Genomic DNA, 25,587 nt, shown 5'->3' with positions numbered 1-25,587 from the left:
AAAGATGTAATTTTTTCTCATTCAAGTTCATGGACCCCCTAAAATCTATGTTCTGACCCTTTGAGATCAGTTACTGAAAATTACTCTTGGGGGTGGTGGACCACAGGTCAATTATCTCTGCATTAGGCTGTGAGCTCCATCTAAGATTAGTGACCATACATTGTTCATCTTTGTATCCTATACAATGGTCTTTCCCATAAGGTTTCAATAAATCTCTTGCATTGGATTTCACAAGTGAATACTTTGGGTCACAATTCAATTGTATGCAAAATTGTGTAAGGAAAAAAGGTCTAATTGAGACAATCAATTAACATATATTCATCAAGTACTTATTGTGATCGGCTTTGTGAGAGACTGTAAGTACATTGTCCAAGTTTATTTTAAGAGTGGGGTTTATTTTATTTTTTTTCTGAGCAGGTTTGCAAGTTTAATTAAGGTAAATACTGAGGGATGAGCCCCAAACACATTACCAGTACAGTTCCATGGCACATAAGACAACCAAGGGTCTGAGACTTCAGATCTGGCAGAACCAAACTTTTAAACCACAAAAACATTTCTTTCTATAAAACACATATGAAGAGGGAGGCTGGAATTGATGCATGGCTTACACAGCTGATAGTGCCAAGGAACAGTACCCACTTACTGCCTGTGGCTGAGACTATGGAAGAAGCTGAAGAGACAGGTAAGTCCTGTGTGTTTATTGCTATGGGAACAAACATCTGTGAGCATTTTTCAAGTGTGAGTTTTCTTGTGAAGTCTTGCCATCATGCCGTGCAACCTGTTAACACTGCTTAGAGAGTTTGTCTACCAGAATTCTGCTTTTCCTAGTACAGAACCACATTTCCAGACTGAAGAGATACTCAATGGCCCAGGAAAGGATCAAAAGCCATAAGATGTCCCTAAAGCCTCCACAGGAAGCTCCAAATGGTGCTATGTACTTCCAGCTTCTATAGGCCACGGACCTCCTATTCAAAGCTGAGCATCAAAAAGGGTGAACATAAGTGTCTCCCCCTACCAGAGTCCAGGGCAAGTGGCAAGTTTACACTGTTGACACCTAAACCCTCAGAAGAAAGGAGTGTATGTATGTATGTGTGTGCTGTGTGTGCATGCATGTGTGTCTCATAGGAAAAGGCTGCAAAGCTATATACAGCCTTGGACTGCTTTGGCCTTCTGCTTTTTAAAAAAGAGTCCACCCTCACTGCTTTGTTCCCACTACCAGACATGGCTGTAGTCATGCAGGTTGCTCCTTAAGATGAGGCACCTTTGTCATGGGTCCAAGCCTCTTTCCACAGTCAGAGTCAGAAGGTTGGCATTTCTAAAGCAGACCCTGAAGCTTTTTCTCTCACCACACACCAGTTCAAAAGTAAAAACAAAAATAGTTTTTGGTATGAACACCCACTTTCAGTTAACTAAACAGAAGCACTAAACAAGGAGCCTGGGTAAGCTGGACACCATTTACATTTCCTCTAGTATGCACTTAATAAACTGTTCTATATAATATACTTCACTTAATATTTTAAATAAATATTGGAGATGGATTGAAACTTCCCCAGGCCTTCTGAGTTGTCCTGAGATTTTAAAGACACATCTGGATGGAGTGGGCACAGTATGTAAATATTTTTCTAATAAAAATATTATCATTAAATAAAATGTCATTTAAAAATTTTTATTGCTGTCTACAACAATACTTAATAAAAATAAATAAATGAATAAGGATATGCTATCAAGGAGAATAAAAATATATAGTTATGTTTAGCACATCAAAGTGCCTGCACATAGTAGATGCTTAATAAATGCTTTTTTACTAGAAATGCATCTTTAGAAGTCATTTAAGTCCAGTCTCACAACCCATTTCCATTTTCTAGATGAGGAACTGACATACAGAATGTTTGTGGCTTGTCCAAGGTCTCACAGATAACAAATAACAGAGCCTAGAATTCAAACACAGTTCCTTTGACTCTAATAAAAAAAAAAAAGCAAGGCCCAAGGGCCCTGAATTTGAAATGCAACAAATGCCCATTTGTGACATCAGTCAGAGTGCAGAGGTCGTTAAAGGGAACAGGTAAGAGTAGACTCTCCTTTCAATGGAGGATCTCCAAAAATGAACGTTTCCTTCTCCTTCCCCAAGTCTTGGCAACCATAAGATGAAGACCTTCCTAGATGTGGCTCTGCCTAGACCAAAAAGATATTGAGGCTGGGCAGGTTTGGTTTGTACCAGTACTCAGAAGTCACAATAAGAGCCCCACCTCCTTGGCTGATGAAAAGGCATATCCTTGAACAAACTTTGATTTCGATTTTTCTGAAAGATAAATTTGAACATAAGCCAGAAACAATGCAGCTTCAGTTACAGCTCTGAAGTTAGCTGAATACCTGGAAGGCAGGCCTTGTGGTGGGCTCTCCCTCCTAATAAAATGCATAGTCAGGAGCCACTACAGTGTTCCCCCTCCTTCTTTTCAAAGTGCATCTTTAAAACAGGAAATTTGTAAACAAAATCATCCCCTCTGTTCCCCTCACCTCTCCAGCTCAACTGTAAGGTTTACAAACTAAGATTTCTTAAATCCCAATACATTCTTTTTAGTCATCTAGAGTAAAGCCCATCCATTAATTATGGTAATTGACTTTTACTTTGGAGATTAAAGCCCTTGCAACTCTTTAATCTTCAAGAGCTGGTATAAGGTCAGCTAAACTGTCGACATAGAAATCAAAGACCATTTTTGTTCCTGGAAGAACAGTCACTTCGCTAGTTGCCTCAAACTTTCTATAGACTGGAGATCCCGGTAAGAGTCAAGATGGTCTTGAGGCCACAGGTGACCCCCAGGAGGATGTCTGTGTTTAGACGATCTCCCAGCAAGTCGGTGCGGTCTGCATTGAGGAGGAACTGGACTGCCAGACAATCGAAGATGAATAGGCTGGCCTTACCTAAGCTGTCTGCCTGCCTCTGCGCAGCCATCCGCACTGCTAGGGCTAGACAGACAGCCAGTACCGGCAATCTAGCTCCCGCCCTCCAGCAGGGGTCGGTTGTCCATGTCGTGCCCAAGAGGAGGCAGCCCGGTTGTTGGAGGTGGCGTATGGCCTTGGTCAGCTTCGCGTGGCTGAAGTGTGGGGGGGTCAAAGCCCACCACCGCGGCGTCCACGCCAGAATCCAGGCAGTCTCCGGGCTACACGCCCACTTTCAGGATGCCCTCGGCCTCCAGCTCGGCGGCCAGGGCCGAGTTGCCCAGCACGTAAGCTTCGGCCAGAACCCTGCCACCCTACAGGCGCTGCCAGAGGTAGAGGGCGGTGCAGTAGTCCGTGCTGAAAACCTCAGGACGCATGCCGGGACCCGCCGGGCCGCTGAAGCCCAGGCGCTGCAGCTTCTCGGGGTAGGACTCGCGGGCCTTGCTGCTCTTCTTGATCACGAAGCCCAGTCGCTTGTCCTGGGGCCGCAGCGCGGTCAGAGTCTCGGGGGCGTCGGGCACCGCGGTCTCCCCTCACCACAGCAAGCCGCGTCAGTCCAAGAGCAGCGTGTCCACATCGGCCAGCCATGCCTGCACCCTATCGGCGCTGAGCCGGCCGCAGTGACCCTCGTTGCCGGGTGCCTCAACCTCCTCCCAAGAGAGGGGTTTTAATGGGATACAAAGAAATCTAAATCACGCTCAACTGCTTGCTAAGAACCTGTCAGTTTATCTTGAGTGAAAATATTAGAGCAAGTGAAAAATTAAATTAAAGGAGACTATGAGACCTCAGGCAAGTTGCTTTCATTCTTGGCCTCAGTGTCTTCATCTGTAAAATGAAAGTTGTTGGACTAGGTAATTTATGAAATCCCTTCTATCAACAATCCCCATTAACCTATTACCCTAAGAGATAAAAGTAAAATATAGTTCAGGAGATGTCACAAGGCAGTCTATGATTAACAGCTCCACCTGAGTGGCGTGGACAGAAAGTGCTATAGGCAACCTCCTAAAATTTGACCATTCATTAAACTAACTTATAAGCAAAAAAAAAAAAAAAGTAATAATGTATCAACAACGGGGGCAAGGACAGAGTTTTAAAAGTGTGATCTTGGTACTTTTATACCCAGTCATCTAACTTGTAAGAACAAATAACTAAGAATACTTTGTTTAGTTCCCCACGTTTGACACTTTCTTTATGAAGGTAACAGAATTACAAGGACCAGACTAGTAACCAAGATACCAATGAATAAATAGTTAAGATTGCCACGTCCTGAAGTTCAATTTGAAAAGAGTATTAAACTCCTCTATCTAAATTCTTTCATGGATACTATTATTTTTCTTCTATTTCCCTAGATATCCCTGCTGTGTTAAGTATTTCTTATATTCTGGCAAAATTTTCTCCTAGATTTTGCCATGTGATACACTGGTGCTTTAGTAAAACTGTGATTCCATCAGTCAGTGTAGGTGATATACCAATAATAAATCACAGCCCAATTACACCTCATCATTCTCTGTGCATGTATATGTGTTTTGTCTATCTCTTTGAATTGGAGATTCAGATCTTCTTCTATTTTAACATCTCAGGATGTACCAAGTTTCAACAACGTTTCTGGAACAGAAGAGATTATTATAAGAGAAACTGACAGACATAAAGCACTAGGCCTTCATCATATTGTGTTTTAATTTATGTCAGAGGAGACTAGAGGACCATAGAGAAAATCAAGGTAGTAGGGGGAAAAAAATAATTGAGGCAGTTGCCTGAGCTCTGGATACAATAGTTTCTGTGCCAGGGCAGGAAAAAAGAATTGACTTAGCAATGATCATCTTGAGTAGTCATCCTTGTAATTATCCCATATAATACCACTGAGCTTTCACACTGCCATTGCTCCCAGTTGGTTCTTGTTCCATGTGGGGTTATTACTGAGTGGCAATCAAAATTACACTAGTGCAATTTCTTAGACAAGAGGCAGTATGGGGGGGGGGGGAAGGTAGTGTAGAGGTGGCAATTCTCATTCACACAATTTTTTTTTATCTCCGATGTCACAGAAATTTGTTGTTAGGTATTAGCTGAGAGAGGTCTCACTAAAGTAACTAGGTACTACAAGCATAAGTTATGAAAGTTTTCTAGGAATAGGAGAAAAATATGTTATAAGAGAAGGATGCAAGTTGAATATTGTTAATGATATTTTGAATATTGTATTGAAGAGTTGATACAACTTTTGTTATTTCATGCATAACATGTTTTCCATGGTAATCATCTATAAGAAAAATAATAAATATACTAAAGTGTCCTTTCAGCTAACTTTGTGAGTCCAAGAGATGTGCATAGAATCCAAATTGGGGGGGGGGCATCACACAGAGAAACAATGTATCATCCCACTTGGGACATCCACATCTGTTGCCTTTCATTGTTAATATGTGACTATTCCATCTCTTCTTCCAGATATATGTTTCTTTCATAGTTTTTTATGTTGTTGCTGTTTTTTCAGATTTCTCTAAAAATTCCATTGATCAGTGATGTCCCATACAAAAGAAAGATATCAGCAATCTTTTATAAATAACAAATTCCATTTATTTAACCTCAGAATGTAATAAATAGCACTGGTTTTCGGATATTGAGGCTAGCCACAAGTAATTACATTGCCTAAAAATTATTTTAAATTTTTAAGAAAGTTGGGTTCCGATCTTAATATGACTGGGAAAGATTATTCATAGAAAAAAAGAAGTTATAGAAGTGAACATCAGTCAGGACATATTTATCTGAAGATGGATAAAAGTCTCAATAAACATGATAGTAGCTTAGTTAAATAGATTAAATTACTGATGCTGGCAATTCCATAGAATGAATCATAATGACATCATTACTTTTTCCCTTCATATATTTTACAAAAAAGTTTCTGTTAAAAAAAGTGGGTGGGGGGCAGCTAGGTGGCACAGTGAATAGAGGAGGGCCCTGGAGTCAGGAGGACCTGAGTTCAAATCTGGCCTCAGATACTTAACAGAAAAAAACTAGCTGTGTGACCTTGGTCAAGTCCCTTAACCCCAAATACCCTCCAAAAAAAATAGGTGATCTCCTTGAAGATGATAACTTTTATTTTGTAATTTCAATCTCTAGCTTTTAACCTGTAGAGGAAAAAGAACACATTTAATAAAATCATTGTAGCCAAGATTTCTAAATATTGCTGGGTTTCTCACATATAACTGTATACCATTTGGGTGGGTCATGTCTGTCAGAATGGCTATTTAGGAAGGTGAAATGCAGCAGGTTGTTTTTGTGGGGGTAGGGGGGCAACACACTGATTATGAAGGCATAGAATAATGGACCCTTAACTGGTGGTAATTTCTATAGAAAAGTTCTGAGGGGTTCAGTTGATTGCAACCTAAATGGATCAAAACCAATATAATTTTGCTAAAATATGGCAATACTTTAATAAATCCATTATCTCTTCAAAGTGGGTATTCTCTCCATTGGCTTAGAACTGAACCTAATGACATTCCTTTCCTGTACAATTCATGCCAATCTTCTCCCTTGGATCATCCAAAATAGATGCCTTTCTCTTGATATTTTGACCATTCCTGGTTACCAATACAGAAGAGTAATGTCAAACTGTGGAAGGGGCACTAGCTTTGGAGTTCAAGGATCTGAGCTCAAATCCTGTCCTTGTCACTGACTATATGATCTTTGACAAGTGCCTTAGTCCTTAGTTTACTCAACTGTAAAATGAAGATGGTACAATGAAGGTCTAACTCAAAGGACTGAGCATACAATTGCCAATCATAGTCTGGAAAAGAGATTAATTTTGTCCATTTAGTTTTTCCCAGATGGATTGTTAGGTTGATTTCTTTAGATAATAATAGCTAATAGTTAATATTTATATGACCGGCACTTTGAGGTTTGCAAAGTACATTCCAGAAATGATCTCATTTTATTGTCACAAAAAACTTGGGAGGTAGGTGCTTTTTTAATTTCTATTTTGCAGATGAGGACACTGAAGCACAGAGGAGTTAAGTGACTTTTCCAGGGTTGCATAGCTAATAAGTGTCTTAGACAATAGTCAAACTCAAACTTTCTTAACTCCAAATCTAGCAATTTTTCTCCCATCCTGACTTGCTGTCTTTTGAGTGGTTATGGGTCATATTGAAAAGGCTCAGTAACATTTTGGCACAACACACTCTCATTCAGAAACATAAACCACTAGAGATTGTCCCTTCATTTGGATTCTACAAGACATTCTCCATGATGACATCAACTATTTTGGTAAGCAGATATTTCCTAGTTTCCTGTCTCACTTGATGGTACTTGGAAGCTAGTTGAACAAAAGTTTTGTGTGTGTGTATGCATGTGTGTATGTGAATATGCATGTGTCTATTTTGCATTTTTTGGTGTCTCTAATGATTAGCACAGTGCCTCCCACATAGTAAGTGAAATAAATGTTTCTTGACTGACATGTTTTCTTTGATAAGAAATTATGAGGAGCCTAGTGTCTTAAGACTAGGGAAATAATAATTCTGCTGTATTCTGTCTGATTCCAAACACACATAGAACACTATTTAATTCTTGGTACCACATTTTAAGAAGGACTTTAATAAACTAGAAAGTCAAGAGAAGAATAAACATGATTGTAAAAGATCTCAAGGGCATGTCATATGGAACTCAATTGAAGGAGATGTTTAACCTTAAAATGTGAAGTTTTGTGGGGTGTGGTGAACATTGATATTCTCTTTATGAAATCATAGTAGCAAATATTTGGGCTGGAAGAAATCTTAAGAGGTCATCTAGCCAACCCACTCTTTTAAAGGGGAGGAAATTGAGCTTGAGATGTTAACTTGTCCAAGATCTTAAAGGTACTAAGTATAAGAAGCAGGATTCTTTCCCTTGTTCTTTCTCTTGCTATGCATAGACTCTAAAATAATAACTTACCTTAAAGAGCATTTTTACTGGGATCACCATTTTCATATTCAGGGACAAGACTGCAGTATTTCACTGGAAAAATCTAGAAATGTTCTAGCATTTTGATAGGGCTAAGTGGCTTCAAAACCATAAGAAGCAGATCGTATGTATCTGCTTAGAATCATAATAGTATGTAATCTTTATTTAAAAAAAAAAGCTGGAGGAAGAGGGAAAGTGTAGTAGATTTTGCTCATATCCCTAAATGGATAATGTTGGGGCAAGGAATTTAAATGATGAACTAGAGGAAGCCTGGGCATTTTTCTTTTCTTGCTTTGGAGCAGATCTGAGCAAGGTGGATATACCCCCTTGGAACATAAACTGCCTGGACATCTCAGTTCCCAAAAGGCAGCAGGTTATGGAGAATCCACAGCCTCTTCTAGGGGAAGTAGTATGGGATAGAGGATAATCTTTTCAGTTTGTAATTAGAAGAAATCTAGGTATAAATACTATCATTGCCACTTTGCAGCTATATGACCTTAATTAAATAGGCCACTCAATCTCTTTGCACCTCAGTTTTCTCCTCTACAAAATACAGTAACAATTTCTGTAGTACCTGTAGCACTGGGGTTGTTATAGGGTTCAAATGAAATAATGTATGTGAAGTGCTTTGCCTATTGCAAAGCACTCTTTTCTCAATGCCTCTTTTTACATTCACCTTGTTTCTGCTTTTGAATCCCTCATAAAAATTTTCTCATAAGCTGGTGCAGCCACAGAAGGCCTCTTCCTCTAGTATGTTTGTACACAAACTGTGCATGGCCATTAAGTCTAACACACACACACACACACACACACACACCACATACACATAATAATAATAATTTTGTATAAGCTAGTAAATCTTTGGAACTCAGGATACCTTTTCTTTGTATAGAATGGATTTTGCTTTCAAGTCTTGCTTTCTTGCTTAATTTAGAATACTTCTGCATCCCCACCTTCCCACCAGTTTTCCTTCAAACTTTCCGTCATAAACATTTAATATTGCCTTGTAACTTGCTGTGGTGTTTTCCCCAGCAGCAGCAGGTATCATCTAGAAGGCAGACCATAATATCCTGGTTTTTTTTTCTCATTCTCTATATTTGCATTTAGTTTGGTAAATTATTTATCAGCAGTGAATTTAGATTTGTTTTCCCCATTGATTTCCTGGTTTCTTTCCCCTTAATTACCATAGCTAAGCTTTTTGAGACTCAAGTTCTGAAGAATCACCGACAAAACAGTTTGTGTTGAAATGAGCCCTGTGAATATTCTACACCAATCTAGTGTGGCTTCAGTGTTGCTTTGGTGTCTTCTCATTGTGGTGCTCTGGTGCTCTGGGACTCAGTGCTTGGTGATGTTGGGGGTGAGGGGGATAAATGAGAAGGGTGAGTAATGATTTTTGGCTATTCTTTCTACAGTGAAATATCATGAAGTTGGAACCTGCGTTTTTCTAGACATTTGCCTCAATAGGGATGCTCCCTCTCTCTCTTCACGAAATACCATTAAATTGAAACTCTTGAATTACATGTCTAGAGTACATAGCTTAGTTAATGACCATGTTCAGTTTGCTCTCACAGCTGACAATTCATCAATAGCCCATTATGCTAATGTTACCTTTCCCTCCCAAACCATCACATGTAAAGAAAACCACAGTTTTATAAAATTGGTAGTTTTAAATTAACTGTCATTGGAAAAAGGTCATTTTCTCAAAAAAGAACTGAGAGGCACATTCAAAACCCTAAGGATATGATTATCTTTTTCTTTTCTATTGACTGGTTCCATTTTTTAAAAAAGAATGGAATTGGTGAGAACTGTGATTTGATATACTATGGTAAGAATTCTCTCAACTCATTTTTTGTTCATACTGAAAGAGAAAGCTAACATTCTGTAAAGAAATGCTAGAATTCATCAATTGTATTTTCAAGGTTATTTTTTTCTGACAGTTATGCATAACAGCACATCTAAAGAATTCTCCCTTTAAATGGAACTTTCTCTCTGTCTCTCTCTGTCTCTCTGTCTCTGTCTCTGTCTCTCTCTGTCTCTGTCTCTGTCTCTCTGTCTCTCTGTCTCTCTCTCTCTCTCTCTCTCTCTCTCTCTCTCTCTCTCTCTCTCTCTCTCTCCCTCTCTCTCTCTGTCTTTGTCTCTCTCACTTTCTCACACAAACCATATTTCAGGCATAATTCAAATAACTTATAGGTTATTATGATATAAATATTTCTGATGTGGATTTTGGTCTTTTTGATGATGCATCTTAGTACCAATGTAACTTCTAGACAAAACAAAAACAAAAACATGGAATACCAAAAATACTTTCCTCAGTGAGGAAGGAATGTGGTAATGATAAGATACTACTGAAAATTAATTCAGTGTTTGGTTCTTACATGCTCCAATATTTTCATTAAACTTCCCATTCCATGAATTCCCTCCATTTTTTTCTCCCCTCAGTGATTTAATCAAAATACCAAAATACCTAAGAAGGTGTGATACTTTTTTCTTTTTTTTTTTTTGGAGGGCAATTGGGGTTAAATGACTTGCCCAAGGTTATATGGTTAATTTTTGTGTTAACTGTCTGAGGCCAGATTAGAACTCAGGTGCTCCTGACTCCAGGGCCAGTGCTCTATTCACTGTGACACCTAGCCTCCCCTGTGTGATACTTTTTAAACCTTCTCAAAAGGAGTTTTACAAGACATTTGTCAACTGTCCACACTGGAATTATATTAGAAGCATGGAGATGGAGCTAAGTAGATAAAGAAAAAAGAAAAGGGTAGGAAAGAGCTCTTTTGTTTTCCTGCTACCTTGGAGGTGGCAAGAAGATGATCCAAAAAGATAAAGAAACATTAGTTGGGTTAACTGGGATAATGATAGTGACTGAGAGAAGACAATTAGTAAATTCTTATTTTCTTTCTGTTGTGGAAAAATGGAACAAAGTTGGTTCATGGGGAGTTGAAAGTGAGGATAGGTGAGCATATGGTGAGAGAACCTCCACCTTGCCTCAGTGAATTCAAGTCACTTGACCAGAATTAATAACATTCCAGTGCCCCACAATATTCATTAAATATGATAGCTGTACCATAGTTATTTATATTAATAAGCTTTTTTCAAGTAATAAGTATTTTAATTAATCTGTCCCTTTCACTACTCCCATTTAACAAATTCAAAAAATAATTTTCAATGTATATGTAGTTCTGCAAAAGAAATCTTCAAATTAACCATGTCCAAAAATGTCTCTGTATTTTAAGTTCATCACTCCTCTCTTAAGAAGTTTGGGTACTTTTTATCTTCATTCTTCTGGAAACATGGTTTATCATTGTGTTGTTCAGCACTCTAAAATCTTTTAAAGTTTTTTCTTCTTTTCTATAAGTTAATCATATATGATGATGATGATGATGATGATGATGATGATAGGAACATCCATATAGAGCTGAAACCTTGGATGCCATCTAGTACAAACTGAGGCCCTAAGGAATTATGTGATTTACCCAAGGCTACAAAGGTAGTGAATATAATAGCTAAGATTCAAACTGAGATCTTTTTTTTTTTTTTTTTTGCTTTTTGGAGGGGGGAATGCAGGGCAATTGGGGTTAAGTGACTTGCCCAAGGTCACACGGGATAGTTTTGTGTTAAGTGTCTGAGGCCAGATTTGAACTCAGGTCCTCCTGACTCCAGGGCTTGTGCTCTATTCACTGTGCCACCTAGCTTCCCCCAAACTGTGATCTTCTAATTCCAAATTAAAGACTCTTTCCACTGTGCCAGGTTAGGATTGTGTGGAAACTGATAATATCTTCCTCACCAGAAATATAGCTTCCTCCCCCCAAAACTAGCCTAGATACTGAAAAATTTTCACCTTTTCTTTAAAAGAACCAGGCCTCCATCTCCCCTGTTTTCCAGCTCCAAACATCACCTCTGCATACCCTCTTTATGTGTTATCTTCCCTCAATATAATTTAAGTTCCTTCAGGTCTTGCTCCCTTATGTTTATATTTTCAGTGCTTGGCAAAGTGCCTAACAACACTCAATAAATGATCTACCTGTCTGTCAATCAGTTAATTGACCTGTCTAACATCTATCTACTAGAGTAAGGGGTTTTTTGATATCTCTGGATATGGATTCCCTAGTAAGTTGGTTTTGTTCTTAGGATGGGATTTGATTTAGATCATATCAGGAAAATAAGAACTAGGATAGCTTTTACATGTGGGCAGAGAAAACTGAAAGTGACTTCAGTGGCCATCTAGTCTTACTTATATTTGGAAATATAATTCCCTACAAGTGTTCATCTGTCCTTTGCATTAAGAACTTCAAATGAGGGAAAACAACCATATTTATGGGAAGAAAATTCTAACTTTTGGTCAACTCTAATTGAATATGTACTTCTTCCTAGTGCTGTTCTTAGGGAACAATTCAAGTTTTCTTGGCCTATGGAATGAAAGGGTCTTAGGATATATGGACTATCTGAATAGTGTAGGCTTCAGTTTTCTCCCTATGGAGAAAGAAAACACATAGAAAGAAGAAAGACCAAATGAACACACACCTAGATATGAGCAATACTGAGTTGTTACTAATTTGAGTGGATAAGAATAAAATATAGAGATAGAACAAGTAATAGCACTGTTAGGCATACACTTTTCTGGTTGATTGAGTGGATTTAAAGAATAGTCTTTAATGGAGTTGTGTCAGCTCGGTAAGCAGTTACTAGTGGAGTCATTAAGGATATGTATTTGGGGGGGCAGAGTCAAGATGGTGGAGTAGAAACAGGACATCCTCAGTGGCTCCGGCTCCCACCTCCTCCAATTCATGTAAAAAATGACCTTAGACAAACTTTAGAGCTACAGAACCCACAAAATGACACAGAGAAGTTAACTTCCCATTGAGGACAGCCTGGCAGGCTGGCAGAAAATGGCCAGCTCAGTGCTCTTGGAGCCGAGCCCAGCCCTACTTGAGTTGGAGGTTTTAACCTCAGGGCAGCCATGACCAGCCCTTAACTGGAGGGACTTCAGATCACCAGCAGCTATGGCAGTTTCCAGAATTATCAACACATAGATGCTAAGGACAAAGTGAGAGGTCAGTGCAGTGTAGACTTTAGGATCCAGTAATTCAGGAGTGCTGTCAGCCTTTGCCCTGGGGTGAGAAGCAGCTGAGGTGTAGCAGCCATGCAGTCTCAGCCACTTGGCTGCTTCAGCTCCTGGCCTGCCAATTGTAGGGGGACTAAGCAACCAGTCTGAGGGGTAATCACTCTTGCTTTAACCTGCTTAGAAGTGGATTGTGATCAAGGGTGGAGGTCCTGGGGTGTGTGTCCAGCTTGCCAGAGCATGTGGAAGATTCAGAGAGAGCACCCAACTAATACCTTCAGCAGCTGAGAAAACCCCAGCATTTGGTACAAAGCTCCACTGTCTGGTAGCAGAGTCATACTGTGGCAAAAAGCTCAAAAATCAAGTAATTGAGTGGCAACATGAGCAGGCAAAGGAAGCAAAGGAAACAGAGCAACCCAACTCTAAACTCCTATTTTGGGGACAAAAAGGATCAAAGCATGGAACAGGAGAAAGAAAGTAAAGTCAGAACTCCTGCACCAAAAGCTTCCAAGAAAAATATAAGTTGGTTACAGGCCATAGAGGACTTTAGCAAGGATTTTGAAAACCAAATAAGAGAAGTGGAGGAAAAATTGGGAAAAGAAATGAGAATGATGCAAGAAAATTATGAAATGAGAATCAACAATTTGACTGAAGAAAATAACACCTTAAAAAAATAGACTAACTCAAATGGCAAAAGAGGCTCAAAAAGGCAAGGAGGAGAAGAATGCCTTAAAAACCCGAATTTGCCAGATGGAAAAAGAATCTCAAAATCTCACAGAAGAGAATCATTCCTTCAGAATTAGATTGTAGCAAATAGAAGCTGGTGATTTTATGAGAAATCAAGATACTATTAAACAGATCCAAACAAATGAAAATATAGAAGGCAATGTGAAATATCTCATTGGAAAAACCACTGACCAGGAAAATAGATCCAGGAGAGATCATTTAAAAATTATTGGACTACCTGAAAGCCATGAACATGAATTTGTCTTAGGGAGGGAATGACATAAACACCAAATAGGGTATCTCACCCTACAGGAGAGTAGGGGAGAAGGGGATGAGAGGAGGGATGATGGAAGGGAGGGCATGCTGTGGGGGAAAGAAGTTGGAAGCACCCACTTTTGAAAAGGGACAGGATCAAAGTAGAGAATAGAGCAAGTGGGAGGTAGGATAGGAGGGAGGGAAATATAGTCAGTCTTTTACACTATATCCACTATGGAAATGTTTTGCATAGCTACACATGCACAACCTATATTGAATTGCTTATCTTCCCAGTAAGGGTGGGTGACAAGGGAGGTAGGGAATGAATCTGGAATTCAAAGTTTAAAATCAAATGTTTAAATATATATATGTATACACACACATATATATGTATACATATATGCTATTATTAATATTATTTTACATGTAACTGGGAAATAAGATATACAGTCACTGGGGCATAGAGATCCACTGCGGCATACTGGAAAGTTGGATGGGGTATGGGAGAAGTTATGGGAGAGAGAAGATTGGAGGAGGGGATATCCAGTGGAATTACTATTTTGGGGTTGTGTGTTGGGGAAAAACAGGGAGAAAATTTTTAACTCAAAATTTTGTGAAATGGATGATGTAAACCAGAAGTTAATAAAGCATTTGATTAAAAAAAAAAGGATATAGATTTGACCCTGTGATGTTTAACATTTTATATCAATTACCTTGATGAAGGCATAAATGGGAATATTTATCAAATTCATAGATGATATTAATCTCAGAGGAATAATGAACCTTACAGATAAAAGATTTAATATCTAAAATAGCTAGAAGAGTGGATCAACTTGTTTCAAAAAGAAATTTAATAGGAGAATATGTAATGTTCTAAACATAGATTAAAAAAGCCAACTTCACAAGTATAGCATAGGAATATCTAGACTGTCATTCTTCTGATAATAATCTAGGGGATTTCAATATGCCAACAGTATTAAAATAAAAGTTTTTTTTTTTTTAAGGCTAATGCAACCTTGAACTAAATTGAGGTAATGACAAGTTCAGATAAAAGAGTCATAATATTTTGGTCAGATCCCATTTAGAATACTGTGTTTAGTCATACCACATTTCATTTAGATCATTGACAAATGGGAACATGTCCATATAAAGATGTCTAGAATGAAAAGGAGACACATCCTCATGAAGATTGTGAAAGGAGCTAGAGATATTAGTCTTGGAGAGGAGAAACCTTAAATTATACCTATTTGTAAGTATTGAAAGAGCTATAATGTAGAAGAAAGATTAGGTTCATGAAAGAATTTTAGAAAAGATATGAGTTTGAATCCTGCCTCTAATATATTTTAGCTGTGCGATCATAGTAAAGTATCAGCTACAGTTTCCTAATATTTAAAATGGGAATAAAGATGCTTTTGGAGTTTTTGTGAATATCAAAAGAGATATCATATATAGGATATCCTCACAGTCTTAGTACATTTTTAAAGGTAGCTTGAAAAAAGCATAAGACTGCACTAACTTTTGAGACATGTATGCATACATGCATGTCCAAAAAACTTAGAAAATCTAAAAGTACTATACAAATGTCAGATGACTATTAGTTTGACTGTGCTTTGCTCTTAGAGTCAGAATTAGTAATGATGTGTGGAAGATTCAGAGAGGTAGAATTAAACACAATGTTAGGGGAAATTTTCTAATAAATACAGCAATCTAAAAGAGGAATTTATTGCTTTGGCTGGCAAAGGGTGTTCCTTCTTTGGTGGTCTTCAGATGAAGGTTGGATGAACAGCTATTATTGATATTGAAGAGTTAATATTCAAGCACAATTTGGACTAGATGACCTCTGAGGCCTCTTCTAGCTGAAATTATGTCATTCTGCAAGCTGCAAAAAAAAAATTTCTGTGTCAAACATTTGAGTGCTCAGGCTACATAGGATCATGTCTCTAAATATTTGAAACTATCTAAATCAATCATTTTAACCTAGTGTTCATGAACTTTTAAAACTGCTGACAACTGTATTTAATAGAATTGGATTCCTTTGTATTCCTAGTATTTTACTTTGTACTCTTAAAAATATTCTCAGAAGGGGCCCATAGATTTTACCAGACTGGCAAAAGAGTCCTTGGTATACATACCCCAACTCACATCCAGACACACACAACTCCTCTCCTCACACTATACCCATAATACAGAAGGCCAATTGAATTATTCACTTTTCACATAATATTTTCTTTTATGTAGACAGAGAAGGCTCTACAAAATAAGGTGAAAATGTGGTAGTTATCTGGACATTTTAATTATTTTATATAGTCAAATGTTAACTGGTGCATTAATTATCTGGACTTAGCCAAATGCATTTAAGTCTGCTTGGTCATACAAAACTATTGATTCTCATGTGAGGTTAAGTTTGTTTTTAATAGGCACCAGAGGACCAAATTAGGAACAATGAATGGTAGATGAAAAATAGGATATTTTAGCTCCATATGAAGAGACATTTCATAATATGCAGAATTTTCCAAAAGGGAAATAGTAATAGTCTACTTCTAGAAATCAAAATACTTGCCTAGTTCTAGTTCTAGTTTTGCCTGTCTGACCCAGACAGGGTGAGTTTCCAAGGATCCTATAATATGGAAGTTGGAGGAAAAGATCTAGTCCAACCCCTCAATTTGCAAATGAGAAAACTAAGCACAAGAGGGGTTGTGAGATTTACCCAACTGTCATACAAGTAGTACATTGAAGCACCAAGAGTGTAACTCAGGTTCTCTATCATCAGACCCAGATTTCTTTTCACTATACTCTGCTATATCACTCCTTTGGTCTTCTTTCCCATCATTTAAATGAATTAGACTAGATGATCTGTAAAGTATTTTCAATTTCTAATAATCTCTCTCTATATTTTTGCTAGTTATCAGAGAAAATGATTCTCTATAAAGAGCAGAATGAATAAGAATTGTGAATGTCTGTCTTTGGTTTGGTTAATGAAGCATCTGATAATTTTGGGATTTATTTATCATTATACAATGCAACCATCTATAAACCTAGATAATGAATCTTAGTGCCTTTTTTGCCAGATAGTTTAGGAACTTTTCCATCTTTTAAAATAAATGCCAGGCAGGACTTTTCATGTGACTTATAGGCTTTTGGGAACTCAGAGAAGTTAAGACCAAATTTGTTAGTCACTAAGCAAAGCAGGTTGTGATAATAAAGGAGGTTGAAATATCTGAATATTTCTGGTGCCACAAGAGTGCATAAGTTATACAGTAGAATTACTATTTCACAATGTTGATAACCAGTTCTTTATGTAGCACAGAGGTGAGCACTGATCCCCACTTTCTTTCTCGTTTTCTCTTTGGCTGGCTCATTCATCCAACTTGCTCATGTGGTTTTAGGTTGAAATTTCCAAAGGGGATAAATATGCTGCCACTGCTACTATACAAAGGAACTGCTGAGCCCTGACTAGTATGCTTCTTACTTAGCAAATAAGAAACTATTAACCCTTAAATCAGACAAATTTGCTAATCAAAAAGCAAAACAAGAATGATTAAAACAGAACATTCTACTCATAAACCTGGGACACACTCTCCCAAGTGTTTTTTTTTTTCATATAATGTTACTGCTCAAATTGTTTCCCTAGTTCTGTAACTTCATTTATTTTGGCACAATAATGTTCTATTAGATTCATGTGGCATAATTTGTTTAGGCATTCCCCAAATGTTGGGTACACTCTTTGTTTTCCAGGTTTTGCTCAAACAAAAAGAACTGCTACAAACAACACACACACACACACACACACATATCTATACCTATATATAATTTCCCCTCTTTTTGAATTCTTAGGTGTATAAATCTAGTAATGGCATCACTTGATCAAAGAGTATGCAGTTTAATGACTTTGGGACCATACTTCCAGATTGCTTTCTAGAATGAGTGGAACAATTCACATTAATCCACTGTGAACCAGTGTGTTTGTCTTCCCACAGACCTTCCAACAAGTGTTATTTCCTACTTTTTGTCTTCTTTGCCAATGTGATAGGTGTGAAGTGGAAACTTGGAGTTATATTAACTTGCATTTCTCTAATAAATATTTAGAACATTTTTACAAGTTAATCATCTCTTGTAGTTTTTCCTTTCAGGAATGCTTGTTCATATCCTTTGACTATTTTGTTTACTAGGGAATAGCTGTCTTCCTTATATATTCTAATCAGTTCCTAATGTGTTTTGGATATCATACCTTCATTAGAGAAATTTGTTGCAAACATTTCCACCTAGTGAACTGTTTCTCTTCCACCTTTTTGGATTTTATTTTTAGCTATTTCTGTTCCCCTTCTTTTCCTCCTCTGTCTCCTCTCTGCCAACTTCATTTTATTTTATTTTATATTTTTAAAGTCAATATTCCTCCTCTCCTCTTATTTCCTTGTCTCAGGAAACTATTCAAAGCTGTGAGTTAAAATATATGAGTCCTCAGGAACAAGTTTTCTTCCAGTACATTGTAAGGGTCCTCATTTTCAATTTCCTCCTTAAGATGAGGATGTTTCTATAGCTGCTTTTGAAGTTCTGAAGACTTTTAAGTGGTTCTTTATATGTCCCTACTGTTCGGGAAATTTTGAAAGCTTTAGTGCAGTAACAAATGCTTGGTAAGTAGGCTCTAGGGACTTTCTGTTTTACAGAAGGGAGGTCAAAAATATTTCTCAAAGGCAAAATCAACTTGGAGTTGTTTTACCTGAAAATAGTACCCACAAAATTAGCTTTCTCTTTAGAAAAATAAATTTGTCCATAAGGACCAAGCTTCTGCTAGAATCTTATTGCAGTGCCTTTTTGGAGAAGCCCTATGGTACAGTGGAAAATTCACAAGCCCTGAAATCAGAGAACACCGTTTGAATCCTACCTTTAACTTATGTGACTGTGGTAAGTCACCTGACCTTGTGTCAACCCACCTTCACTTCCTTGATATGTGAAATGGACAAGTTAGATTAGATGACCTTTGGTCTCTTCTAGTTATATATATGTGATTTTATGATCAGAGGTGACCACACACAGATTCTCAGAACCTATGTCAGGAGAGAATGATGTCTTGCTGGTTCTTTAAAACTAGAAAATCTTTGAGGCCAAGCCCAGAAATCTCTAGCACATAGTATGTATCTGCTGACTGAAAACTAGTCAAGCTAAGTGTATGTGTGTGTGTGTGTATGTGTGTGTGTGATGTGAGGGGAATTCTCATCACCAGAAGGTTATCTATGAATGAAGTGATGAAAGTTATTTTAAGGTTGTGTGTGTATCTGTGTTTATGTGTGTGTCTGTGTTGTGTATGTGTGTGTGTGTGTGTGTTTGCCATTTCCCCTAGAGTAGGACAACTTTCCTTCACCTCTACTTTGAAATGATGAAAGGTAGGGACAGAAAATTGTTTCAGTGATTTGAACATTTTTATTATTTAAAAAAAATTGTTTTTATCAAGACATACATACACATCTGAACAATGCAATTTTGTTCCCCTATTTAATAATATAATTTTTCTGTGGAAAAAAATTGGTTTCCTTCCTCCACTCCCCATCATTTTTTAAGGTAAGTTTTTAACCTGTGTTCCATGTATTTATTTTTAATGTTCTGATAACTCCATTTCAATATAATTATTTTCCTTTGTTATACTATGTATTTTATTTTAATCATATAAAAGATTTTTTTGAAGAAGGGCTCCTGACTGCCAAAAGTATTCAAGACATAAAGAATCCAAAAACCCCTACTTCAAAGCATTTGCAGCAGCTAAATCAATCACTGAGTTACCAATTTATTCATTGTCAATAGATTATTCTCTTTAAATTATTTACTTTTTAAAATTTGCATGTATTTATTTATATATACAGTAGAATTACCATGTCGCTATATTGCTAATTGATTCTTTGTGTAGCTCAGGGATGGGCACTGACCCTCAATTTTCTTTATCTCTCTTTTTTGTCTGGCTTGCTCAACCAACCTGATATGATTTCAGCTTGGAATTTATTTGAAAGTATAGAGAATTTAATTGCTATTATTTGAAGCATATTTATATAAAAAGACAATATTATTTATAGTTACTTAAATTATTATAATTATTTAAAATTGTCCAACTAAAATCTGAACTTACTCTTTGTCACTACTCAGTAACCTCTTAAAGCGTAGTGGAAAATATACAGGTCATCCACCCCTAGGTCACAGTAAATCATAATCTCCTCAGTCAGTACACAGTATCCAAGTAAAGTCTTCTTTCAGTTTGGCTCAAGGTTGGCTCTCAGCTTCCATGGTTCCTCTTCAATGGGCCCAGCTCCAACTGTCACCTGGGTTCAAAGGCAGGCATCTCCCATTTCCTTGTCCAGTTCTTCGTCCAGTTCTCATTCCAAATTGAAACTCAGTGTCCAGTCCACCTCAAGTTCTTCACAGCTCCTGTTTCTAGGATGAAAAGCTTAACAGAGCCACAATAATATTCATACAAATTGCTGGCACCATCATCAATTCACTATCTGCCTGTAAAATCAACTCAGACCCACCAACAAGGTCTGAGGACTCAACACAAATCATCAACATAGAAATCAACACAGACCGACAAACAAGGTCCAAGAGATCAGACACAAATCATCAGTAAAGTCCCAGGACCTCCAAAACCCTCCTCCAGGACTTTTGTACACATACAACCAGAAAATCCTCTTTCAGGGCTTCCAGGAAGCTCCCAGGGTTTCTGTACAAAGTATCATAAACAAACATCAACACAGACAAAGCAGACAGAGTGGCTTCTCTGACTTGACTCCTTCTTGACTCTGCCACCACAAGATTCCTCTTTTCAGCTCCTGCTGTCGTTAGCCCTGTGGCTTTCCTTACATAGTCATTAGCTCCTCCCCAGGAGTTCACAAGTTGTGGAGTTCACACATTCTGTTTCTTAACAGACTTGAAACAAGGTGTTAATTCAATAGCTGAAATGAGGTGTGAACCACTTCTGTGCTTGCCATTACACCAGGTTCTGAAAGGTTTATGTTTTACAAAATTTTGAGAAAAGTTTCTGCATATTAATCACACGAAGGGAATCCTAGACAGAAGCTTGAGTGGACCCTAAACAACTCCTTGGAGTGGGACCCAAAACAAGAATCTTTGGGTTAGATTTAGGACCCAGGGGAACCCCAAATTCCTTCTAGTTATCTCCAGCATTCCTGGATAGTTAATGGGGTCAGGCAACATTCTGAGTCCAAGCAACCTCTAATCATATAGAACATGAATTTAAACAATACACTATTTTTTTTCTGAACAGAATAATAAATAATTTACCTCATAGCATATTCATATGTTTATTTGTATATGTGCATATATGTATATGCATATATGTGTTAAATGATAAGTATGTAAGTATCAAAATGGATAAACAAATACACATGGTCTGGGATCATAAAGATTTCAATCCATTTTTTTTCCTGCTTAAAAGATGGGCATTGCACTTTGTAAGGACAAGAATGATCTAAATACTGTAAATTATTACAAAATGTTCATGACTACATTAATAAAATAAAATTTTAATTAAGCTAAGGTTATAATAAATTGAAATTGATTTTTGTATTCATTTGATAAAAACAAAATTCTAAATTTCTTATAGCATACATTAGAAACAAGTAACTGATGGTAACCAATGGTTAGCATAGTAAATAATACTATGATAGAGATATTAAGGACCTTAGAGATGATCTAGTCACAACTTCTGCCACTTTATCTATAAGGAAATTGTGGTGCAGATAGCTTAAGCTATTTGTTTAAGGTAATGTAATATTGATCAAATTAGGAATAGATGTTCTTTTTGGTATCAAACAAGGTATGAAAATGTATAGTGCTGGAATGTTTAGAGTGGGTGCATTTCACAGCAGAGCCCAAGATTTGATGTCTTGGAAGAAACATTTTTTTCCCTGAATTTAATACAAAAATGGATCACTGCTAAGGAAGGTACAAGCATCATTTTTTTTTTTGAGACAGTAAGAACCAACAAACAACTTTCTCCCTAGCATGCATTATCTATCCCACAAATATAATGTCTCAAATATAAAAAAAGAGAATTGTCTTAATGCTAATATGACAATCTACAATGTTTACTAGCTGATAACTTTGAGACTATTGGTCTATTGATATTAGCCATTAGAAATTTTTATTTTGTTTGTTCAATTGAATAAGATGGTTGCAAACATTCTATAAATAGATGATTGTACTATGTTAACTTCCCCATTTCTTTAAAAATAAGAATACCAGATAGAAAACATTTTCGACAGATAGAATCTATTATCATTTTAGGCCACAAGCCCAAGCCTTAAAAAAAATAAAAAGGTCAACTCAACAGTCCAGTATTAATTCTTCCAATTCCCTGATGGTGTTTTGTTTTGGTATGTTTTTCTTGTCAATCATTCTCCTAATGGTGCAATGATGTGCTTCTCTTTCAATGATGAAAAAGGAAGAATACTGGAGATTTCAAATGGTGCATTTGATAGCAGCTTTTATTCCTCATCCATCTTTACTAGCCAAGGCCTTAGCTGATTTTCTTTTAAAGAGGATGAACAATGGTATATTCTTCCTTTCAAAATTTTGCCTTGTTGCATTTCTAGTTACAAGATTTATAAGTTTAGTCAGATATCATTGGATCTTAGATTTAGTTCTTTAAAAAAAATTTAATTATAGTTTTTACCATTCACTTCCATAAACTTTTGAGTTTAAAATTTTTTCCACCTCCCTCCCTTTTCCCCTCTCCCAAGGCAGGTTGCAATCTGATAAAGACTCTACATATACATTCTTATTAAACATATTTTCACATTAGTCATGTTGTAAAGAAAAATTAGGACGAAGGGGAGGAGCCATGAAAAAATTAAAAACAATGAACAAACAATAAAAAGGATAGCTGATAGTATGCATTCGGACTACATCGTTTTTTCTCTGAAATAGGGATTTTCTCTGGATAAGGATAGCATTTTCCATTGTGATTCTTTTGGAGTTGTCCTTAGATCCTTGCATTGCTGAGAAGAGCTAAGTCTGTCAAAGTTAGTTATCATACAATGTGGCTGTTACTTTGTGCAGTGTTCTCTTGGTTCTACTCATTTCACTCAGCATCAGTTCATATAAGTCTTTTCAGGTTTTTCTGAAGTATGCCTGCTCATAATTTCTTGTAGCACAATAGTATTTCATTATATTCATATGCTAAAACTTGTTCAGCCATTCTGTAATTGATGGACATCCCTTCAATTTCCAGTTCTTGGCCACTACAAAAAGAGCTGCATGAATATTTTTTTGCAGATGTGTGTCCTTTCCTCATTACAGCCCTAGAAGTGGTATTTCTGGGTCAAACGATATGCACATTTTTATAGCCCTTTGGACATGGTTCCAAATTGCTCTCCAGAATGGTTGAATCAGTTCACAACTCTACCAACAATGCATTAGTGTTCCAATTTTTCCACATCTTCTCTAGCATTTATCATTTTCCCGTTTTGTCCTGTTAACCAATCTGATAGGTGTGATGTGGTACATAAGAATTGTTTTGATTTGCATTTCTCCAATCAATAGTGATTTAGAGCACTTTTCCCATATGATTATAGGTAGCTTTAACTTATTTCTCTGAAAACTTCATTTTCATATCCCTGGACCATTTATCAACTTGGGAATAACTTGTATTGTTATAAATTTGACCCACTTCTCTATGTATTTTAGAAATGAGACCTTTATCAGAGACACTGCAAAAAACTCCCAATTTTTTGCTTCTCTCCTAATCTTTGTCACAAAAACTTTTCAATTTAATGTAATCAAAATTTTCCATTTTCCATTTCATGATGTTGTCTATCTCTTATTTGGTTATAAATTCTTCCATTCTCCATAAATCTGAAAGTTAAAATATCCTTGCTCTCAGTTTTCTTATAGTGTCATCCTTTATATATAAATCATGTTATGTGGTGTAATATGTTGGACTATGCTCAGTTTTTGCTATGCTATTTTCCAGTTTTCCCAGCAGTTTTTGTCAAATAGTAAGTTCTTATCCCAGAAGCTTGGGTCTTTGGGTTTATCAAATAGTAGATTACTATACTAATTGACTGCTGTGTCTTTTGTACTTAACCTATTTCACTGATCCACCACTCTATTTTTTTTTAGCCAGTACCAAGTTGTTTGGATGATTGCTGCTGCTTTATAATAAAATTTATGATCTGGTATGGCTAGGCCATCTTCCTTAGCATTTCTTTTCATTAATTCCTTTGATATTCTGGACCTTTTCTTCTTTCAGATGAATTATTCTTTTTTCTAGCTCAACAAACTAATTTTTGGTAGTTTGATTGGAATGGCACTGAATAAGTACATTAATTTAGGTAGAATTGTCACTTTTATTTTATAGTAGTTCTGCCTACCCATGAGCAACTGATGTTTTTCCAATTATTTATATCTGACTTTATTTGTGTTCATATAGTTCTGAGTTTGTTTTTTCTGATATCTCTTGCTTTTGGGTTTTGTTAGCGCTATATAGAAATGCTGAGGATTTATGTGCAACTTTGTTAAAGTTGTTTATTATTTCAAGTAGTTTTTTACTTGATTCTCTAAGTACATCATCATATGATCTGCAAAGAGTGAAAGCTGAATTTCGTCTTTCTTTTGGGTGAGGTGTGGGAGTAGGGTTGTCTAGCTGCTGGAGGTTGCCTCCTTGGTGTGGCCTGTGCCATAGTACAGGTGGGCTCAGCTGCTGGTAGATACCTGTCTTCAATGCAAGTGGTGCTTTTCTATACTGGTGTCTGCCAATTCCCCTGGCTGTGCAAAGGCATGGGGTGTGGTGTTGGGGGGGGGGCGGGGCTCATAATAGCATCACCTTGGGCCTTTTGGATCTCCTGCTGGTTTGCTGATGTGGGGCTTGCCACTGGCTTACTGGGACACCTCCCATCTTGTTTGGGAACCCTTCAGCCACAGCAAGAGGTACTTTTCCTGTTAACTCCCAAAGCATCATGAGCTAGAAAACTGTTGCACCCCACCTTTCTGCTGCCTCCACTGTTCCAGGATTTTTCCTGGAGTGGTATTTTCTGGATTTTTCAAGGTCTATAAAGGATAATGAGAGCAACTTACTGCTTACTTTGCCATCTTGGCTCAGATTTAGTTAGTAAGAGGACCTTAGAAGTCATAGAGTACCATTCTGTCATTTTTCAGAAAAGGAAGCTGAAGTAAGAGAGAGTTACAGGATTTGCTCAGGGTCACGCTAATAAAAATGTGAGTGTTTGTTGTGGGAGAGCAGGACTATAACCCAAATCATCCTTACTCCACATTTAGTGTTCTATAATTTATTCAACATTCTGCGTGTGTAGTTTGTATTTCAATAGAGTGCATTTACCCTTTCTTTTCCCTCAATCCAACACAGGGTGAAGGCCAGGATCTGGCCTATAAATGGCATTAATTGAGCAAGGCTCAAGGTACTGAGTGAACTCTTTTCAGTTTGTAGAGTTGGGAGGCATGGGAAAGAGAGACTCTGGTTGAGAAATTCTTATGTGATAACAAAGGATGATGATGATGATGGTGATGATGATGATGATGATGATGATAGCTTTTTATGACATTTTAAGGTTAGAAAGTTATTTTTTATGTTATCTTATTGGATCAAAGTATGAACAAATCAAGACTAAAGACCACTGAATAAGAAATTATAAATTCCTTATATATAGTAAGATCATTCAAAT

General features: G+C 37.1%; 1 pseudogene; it reads right to left on the bottom strand.

The window, feature by feature from the left end:
• Positions 1-2,652: 2,652 nt before the first annotated feature.
• LOC138145409 (glycerol-3-phosphate phosphatase-like) overlaps positions 2,653-25,587 on the bottom strand; it is a 30,090-nt pseudogene continuing 7,155 nt past the window's right edge.

This window comes from Petaurus breviceps, unplaced genomic scaffold, assembly GCF_028583685.1.
Source record: "Petaurus breviceps papuanus isolate PSGF00001 unplaced genomic scaffold, PetGlider_PUasm1.0 90734, whole genome shotgun sequence".
NCBI lineage: Eukaryota > Metazoa > Chordata > Mammalia > Diprotodontia > Petauridae > Petaurus > Petaurus breviceps.
The sequence above is the reverse complement of the archived record's forward strand: the minus strand, read 5'-3'. Positions and strand labels throughout refer to the sequence as shown.